A 6,845-nucleotide genomic window follows, 5' to 3' on the forward strand; every position below is an offset into this window, starting at 1 on the left:
TTTGGTTAAATTTGACTGGAGCCAGCTGCTAGAAATTGCCACCAACAAATTCTGTTGCACATAGTGGTATTCTTTCCCTGGGATCTTTGGTGCTTTGTTCTAGAATGGCCCTTCCTCCTCCTCCTCTCTTAAACCAAGACCTGGACGTTTATAGGGGAAGGAGAAGCACATCCTTGCCAACTCGACCTGGCCCTGAAATTAGTTGCTGTTTCCTTGGCAGTACATGATCCTGTAGCTCTGCAGCAGTACACTGCTGCTAGCAACAAGTAGAAATATTCAATCTGCCTTCTTCATTTTCTGCAGCTTGTTTACTTTCTTGAAACATTCATCTTGCAAAATAAAATATTGCATCCACTTCTAGAAGACAGGAATCACAAATGGGGAGAATAACAATTTTCAGTGAAAAGAATCCTTGTAAGTAAATTAGAGCAATATTAGCTATGTTTTTAATATTTCAAAGACACGTTAGCTGTGGAAAAGGCAGATATTATAGCTGGTCCACCATGTACCCTGCAACAACAGGGAAGTATTGAATCATGACCCTGATAAGGTCTCTAATACTATTAGAGGTGATATTATATGTCTATCACTTCTGGATGCATATGGATGAAGATGTTAACTCCTCCTTAGAAAAGGATATTCAATTTTGATCATGAAGGAGAATGAAGAGTCTATTTTGTGGAAAGAAGTTGTTTGTTTCTGTGGAGGTTGAGGAAATTAATAGTGTAAGCAGAATCAAGAAGCTAGTAGTATTCACACAAAAATAAGTAAATACTGGCAGGTCAATAATCTGTTTGAGCTGAAAACAAGAGAATTACAGAATACGAGGTTGTTGTTCTGAAGCCATCTTCCAAATGAAGCAGTGGGAAGAAATCATTCCTAAGAGGAGCTTAATCAGCATACTACAAGGATATGCAGTGCTTTCGGAAGAGAATAACAGGTGACAGGAGTGTGAGGCTGAGGCTGCACCTCAGCCTGTCAGCATGGGAATAATGGAAGGAATCACTTCATCCTAATATGCTAATGAACAGAGTGCGTTGCATCCTTTAATTTAGCATTTTCCCAACAAGTGAATATCTAGGTATTTCCCTATAGACTGGTATGTGATGCTTCTCTGCAATAATGAGATACAGCATAGTGGCACATCAGTTCATTGCTGTAAGGATCCATAGGTGTGGTAAGGACTTCATAAATCATATGTTACTGTGCCAAGATTCAGGGAAAAGACCTAATTACACGGTAAAGGTAGGCTAAAAATTGAATAAATTATACTGGAGAGAACTGAGAATGAATTAAAATTTTCTTATGCAGGAGAATAATGCTGAAAATATGTGATATTTCAAAATGTATGTGAATGTGCCCATACATTTCTAATAACAGAAAATTACCCCTTGACAATGCTGTGACACAGGCTAGATCCTCAGCAGGCTAAAACTCTTTCTGTTTTCCTTTAATATGGGGGAGAAATAACATGTTTGATGCTTTGGATCTTTCAGACTCATATTCACACAATCTCATGCAGCTCTTCCTGATTCAGTGCTCTAAAAAACAGAAGAACTAAGAATGATGTTGAAAAATGGTTCTTTCTCTGACATGGAGAGAAGTGTGACAGGACAGATTTGGTAACAGGTTTCATTTCTGCTAGTTTTACAAAGCCTACACTAACTGTAGATCAAGGGGATTGCAAATGTCTGCAGCCAATTTTAAGAAATCTGTTTTCACAATTGTATATTCTTAAGGTACGTGGAGTGGTGAAAAAGGTTACAAAACTAATGAGTTCCTTATTGAAATATTCCTTTGAAGATCCTGTTCCAAGCAGTTCAGACTCCATGATGTACTGAACAGTAAAGTAATGGAAAATCTCTGTGTATTCTTGATTTTTCCCATTTGAGGGTTTTTGTGTTTTTTTGTTTTGTTTTATTTTATTTTGTTTTGCTTTGTTTTATTTTGTTTTGATTTGTTTTGGTGTTGGTTTTGTTGTTGTTGTTTTAAATCCAAGCATGTAAAAGTACAATATTACATATTCTACCCTTTGTATGTCTCTGTGTAGTTATTTATAATCACTGTTTCAGTGAGTGCCACAGTAATAAATTTTCTCTTTAACCAACTATTCCAGCAATTTCATTTCACTTGGTGGAAACTGTCTTGATTTATATACATAGTCACATGATCAGAATTTGACCTTCTGTTTGGCTTTTTGCTATGCTGTATGTACAATAACAATATAATGAACTTGTGCTATTTCAATAGCTATGCTGACATTAGCAAATGGGCTTGGAACACAGCAGAGATTCTTCTGCAAGATAAGATACCATAAATTTAGCTGCAACAGCACTGCAAGTGATGATGCTGAGGTTTGATTTCTAAACAGAATAGCTGTGTTAATCCCATCTCCATTGAATGCACAAAGGAAGAATTCATGGTAATTAGGAAGAGACAAATGGCAGCATTCACTTGTGGAATTCTGGGCCCACATACGTGTCTTGTAATCACTTTAGGTCTTTTGGTTTCTTACTTGGCAGAAAAGGAATTATATACAAGGGAAACTTGCATACTGGAAGGAGGCTCCACTCTGTCTCCAGACATAAAGAATATCTACAGGATGAGTAGAAACAGGTTTATAATAATTATACATGGAGCTGGAAACAGTCTGGTTGCTTAGTATGTTCCATTTTCATTTTACATTTTTCTTGTATCTGTACTAAGTGTTTTAATACCTCCTCTAAGGCTGGTACAAGTAAACAATTGAGTCTAGATTTTTTTTTCCCCTCTATCCCATGAATATTGCTTTGAGTTTAAAATAAAAATTGCAAAAATTGCTGTTTCTTCTCCATGGCTTGTTTCCCAGGAAAACTTCAGTAAAACTTCAGCAGTCTGCAAAAATACTAGCTGAGCATGAACAACATGAGAGTGCACCTCATTGCTCCATAGAGGTACTTGCAGAACTGTGAACGCCATAAAGCTTTCAGAGCCATCAATGCAGAAGTGGAAAGTGAAGGAGAAAGATGAGCATACTGCCTCTGCTTTATAGACACTGCACAGCCTCCTAATGATGGGAAAGGAAAGGAGGCAGGATGGACTTGGCTTTCTGGAATGGTGGTGGCTCATTTTCTGCTGAGGAATGGAAGCCAACCTTGGCTGCTAGCTATTCAAATGAGACTGGCAGCTCAAGTTCAGACTTGTGTTTATGCTGAAGAACTGAATTTAGTGGGCTTTTCCTAGATTTCTCACTTAGAAGTGGGAAATTCCATCCGCCCCTCCCCCCCCTCCCCCCCCCCCCGAATATTCCAGAATTGATAAATGGTTCGTATACTTGTCTGTTGAAACCATAGCTATGTGTCTGATTAATTTTATAGAACACCTGATTACACATTCCCTTTCATTTAATACATGTGGTGCTGCATTAAGACATTAATTGTCCTGAATAACAAACTTGCACAACAAACTAACCATTAATTTGGTATTTCCTCAAATTCTCAGTGCTTCCATTTGCCTCATAAAAATATTTTAATGAAAATAGGGGAGTATCGGTTTTAGTATTTCACAGACTGGATAACACATACCAGAACAGCTGTAATCTCTGCAAGTGTTTTAAAAAGATAACTCAAGCTTTGTTTTACTGGAGGTTCCTTATATAGTGGCACTGCATATTTGTGTTTCCTAAGGGAGCAGAGGTTATAAAGATGCTTCACCCAGAACATAGTTTCCCTCCCTGTGTGTAGAATTACAATATTTAATGCAGTGTCTAAATATCACTCACAAAATAGACAGATAGACAGATAGATAGATAGATAGATAGATAGATGATAGATAGATAGATAGATAGATAGATAGATAGATAGATAGATAGATAGATAAAAATACATGTTAATTATCACATTGATTTATTAGTGTTTTTGAACAGGAGGAGGAGGATAGTTGCCTTAGAAAGGGAATCTTCTGGAAGCAAATCAAAACCTCATCATTTTATAAGTTTTGAAGTAAGCAACATTTTTACCGCACTGGATGTTGTGGAATAGAATATAACATAATCACACCAAAAGGGAGAAACTGTTTTGAATGTTAAACACAGTTTGAAACACCTTCTGAGCATGGAAGAAGTTCAGTGTGTTCTTTGAAAAAAAAAATAAAAAAAAATAGTGCACTGAAAATTTTGACTGTGTGTTGATATTTATGTATTTGGATTTTTTCTCCTTGTGTAGAAACTGCTTGAATTTTAAGAGATGCAATGTGATAAAAACTGACATTTTAAAAATTTCATCTGAGAGCTTATACTGTGGTGACCTAATTCCCAGTACCCAGCCTTTGCGTCTTATGCTTCAGAATACTTATCCACCAGGAAAACCAAGTTATACAGAGCCCTTTTTGCTGTTCAGTGTGGAATTAGAAACCTCTCAGACCACCATGTTTGCGGAGTGGGTATTTGTCTCTGTTCTTTTTAACTACAGTTATTATCAGTGATCTTTATTTAAGTATGCTTCTGTTAAAAGTACTCATATAAGCATTTATTGTGTTAGATCCTTCATGTGTATTTATAAGATATTTCTGATACAGAAATTAGTTAAAAGCTTTTTATGAGTTAACTGTTATCTGCGTGCACTAAAATAGGAAAGTAAAAGTGAAGGAAAACTTGTCACTTGTGGCTTAAACCTACAGTACCTGACCTGCTAAGAAGGATCACACCTTTTCAGAAGCTCGCTTTGAAAAGCAACCACCTGATCATACCAGTTGTCCATAGTTAGAAAATAAATGTTCTCACATGAATATGCTCTTTAAACTCTGCACTGATTACAGTGCAGGACTGTAAAAGATGGATTCAGAAATCCCCCTAGATCTGCAAATACCTTCTTGTGAAGCACAGGGAAAATGATTAAGAGCCTGATTTTAATATCAACATTTCATAAGGAGCTATTTATTTTGTTTCTGCCAAGTCTTTCAAGATGCTTTATTCATGAGGAATTTTTAGTTAAATAGCACCTACTAACATCACTAAAAGATACTCAGTTAAGGACTAACAAGAAAAATAGGTGTTCTTGTTGAAAATTAATTTCCTTAACTTCCATGAAAGCAGGATAAGGCTGGTTATACTGATTTTGTTTCCTTAGGTGGTCAAGTACATTACTGATCTGACCATCCTCCAGATCAGGTCTTATTCACCTTTTGGATCCGTATTAGCTGCAGATCTAGAAGGAAAACTCTATAAAAGCATTCCACTCCCTTTCATAGTCCTAAAGTTATAATGCTCTTTTCTCTCAGTAGAGAACTCCTACGTGGATGCACACCCAGTCTGCCTTTCCATTACAAACTTAGATAAAAAGTACACTTTGCCATCACAAAAGTTCGACTTTAACTGCCAGTTTTGATTGTCTTGATTTATGGCACCTAGGAGTTCATTTCCTCTGGCAGAGACTCACACAGGGAAATCCACATCTCCTCTTTCAAGATATATTAATTTAAAGTACTGTAATCTTTTTTCCCTGGAATTTTACAAATCTGCAGCAAGAACCTCAGCCAGTGTAAATTGGCCTCCTGTATTGACAATGAAAGAGCTCTGCTAATTTACATTAGTTGATTACCTGGCCTATGTTGTTTAACTTTTAAAAAAAAAAAAAAAAAAGAGAGAGAGAGAGAGAACTTATTCAGGGGCCAAAATGCTGAAGCTGTTCTTGACCTTTAAAATTACTTACATACAAAGGAGACAAGAAATGCCTGTGTTTGTTCTTGATCCCTTACTGCTTTAAAATTTAAACAAGTGCTTTAAAAATAGTTTAGTCCACTGCTAAGCACTTTGACAGGATTAATAGCATTCTTGCTTTTCTTTCTTCCTTTCTTTTTTTTTTTTCTTTTTTTTTTCTTTTTTTTTTTTTTCTCCTGAAGCATTCTCCAGTTTCGTTTTAGCCAAGGTTAGACTCTAAGTGCTAAGCTAACTTTGTGAAAGGAAATAGAGGAAGTTAAATACTGAGAAAGAAATATCAGTGTTTGTCTTATTACTAGCTAAATAAGGCCAGTAGTGAACAGCTGATCTGGAGAAAGATGCATTATTAGTTGTAAGTTTGTATAATCGTGTTAGGCAACCTGAGAAACACAATTGCTCTACAGCCATACTAGCTTTCTCTCCATTTATTTTCCTTCCATCATCTTCCAGGTTTTCTCATATCTGACTTTTATCACCTGTCTGTGTTCCTTGAAATTGGCAATGACGTGTGTCTGATAAATTTTATTGCCCATTAACACAAATTTAGTTGCATAACGTGGAGATTTTGAGTTTTCACTTTGTTACCTTGTTCTATCACTTCAATTGTCCTGCCAGTTTCCAAGTCAGTCCTGCCTAGGCAGGATCATCTGTAGCCTGCATTAATTCTTCCAGGGCCTTGTTTCCAAAACACAGGCATACGGCTGCAGGGTGACTTCTGTAGTTCAAGGAACACTAAATCATTTTGAACAGTAGTTTAAGGAGAACAGGGAACACCCTTCCAGTTGTTTTAGCCATAGGAGCCTGGTGCAAGTAGAAACTAAATATCATGGCTTGCAAAAGTAGAGTAATTATCTAAACATTGCCCTCCTTTACACAGGACCAAATGACTATTCCAGTAACAGGCAGCCGTAGCCCTGCTGCTTTCAGTGATGATCTTCCACTTGTCTACCTCCTCTTGTTTATGGGAAGGCAGTACAAATAGCGAGGAGCTCCAGTAATGTAAGGAGGAACAAGAGGCATGGAAAGTCAGATGGTCATAAGGGCCATAAATCTTCTTCCCTTCATCTCCACCACTGATGGCTGCATTGCAATTATACAAGGATTTTCTGCAGGACTTTGTTTCTACACACTAGATGGATAGAATCTATGG

Source organism: Coturnix japonica, chromosome 1, assembly GCF_054131305.1.
Source record: "Coturnix japonica strain WE chromosome 1, WE-NBRP24, whole genome shotgun sequence".
NCBI lineage: Eukaryota > Metazoa > Chordata > Aves > Galliformes > Phasianidae > Coturnix > Coturnix japonica.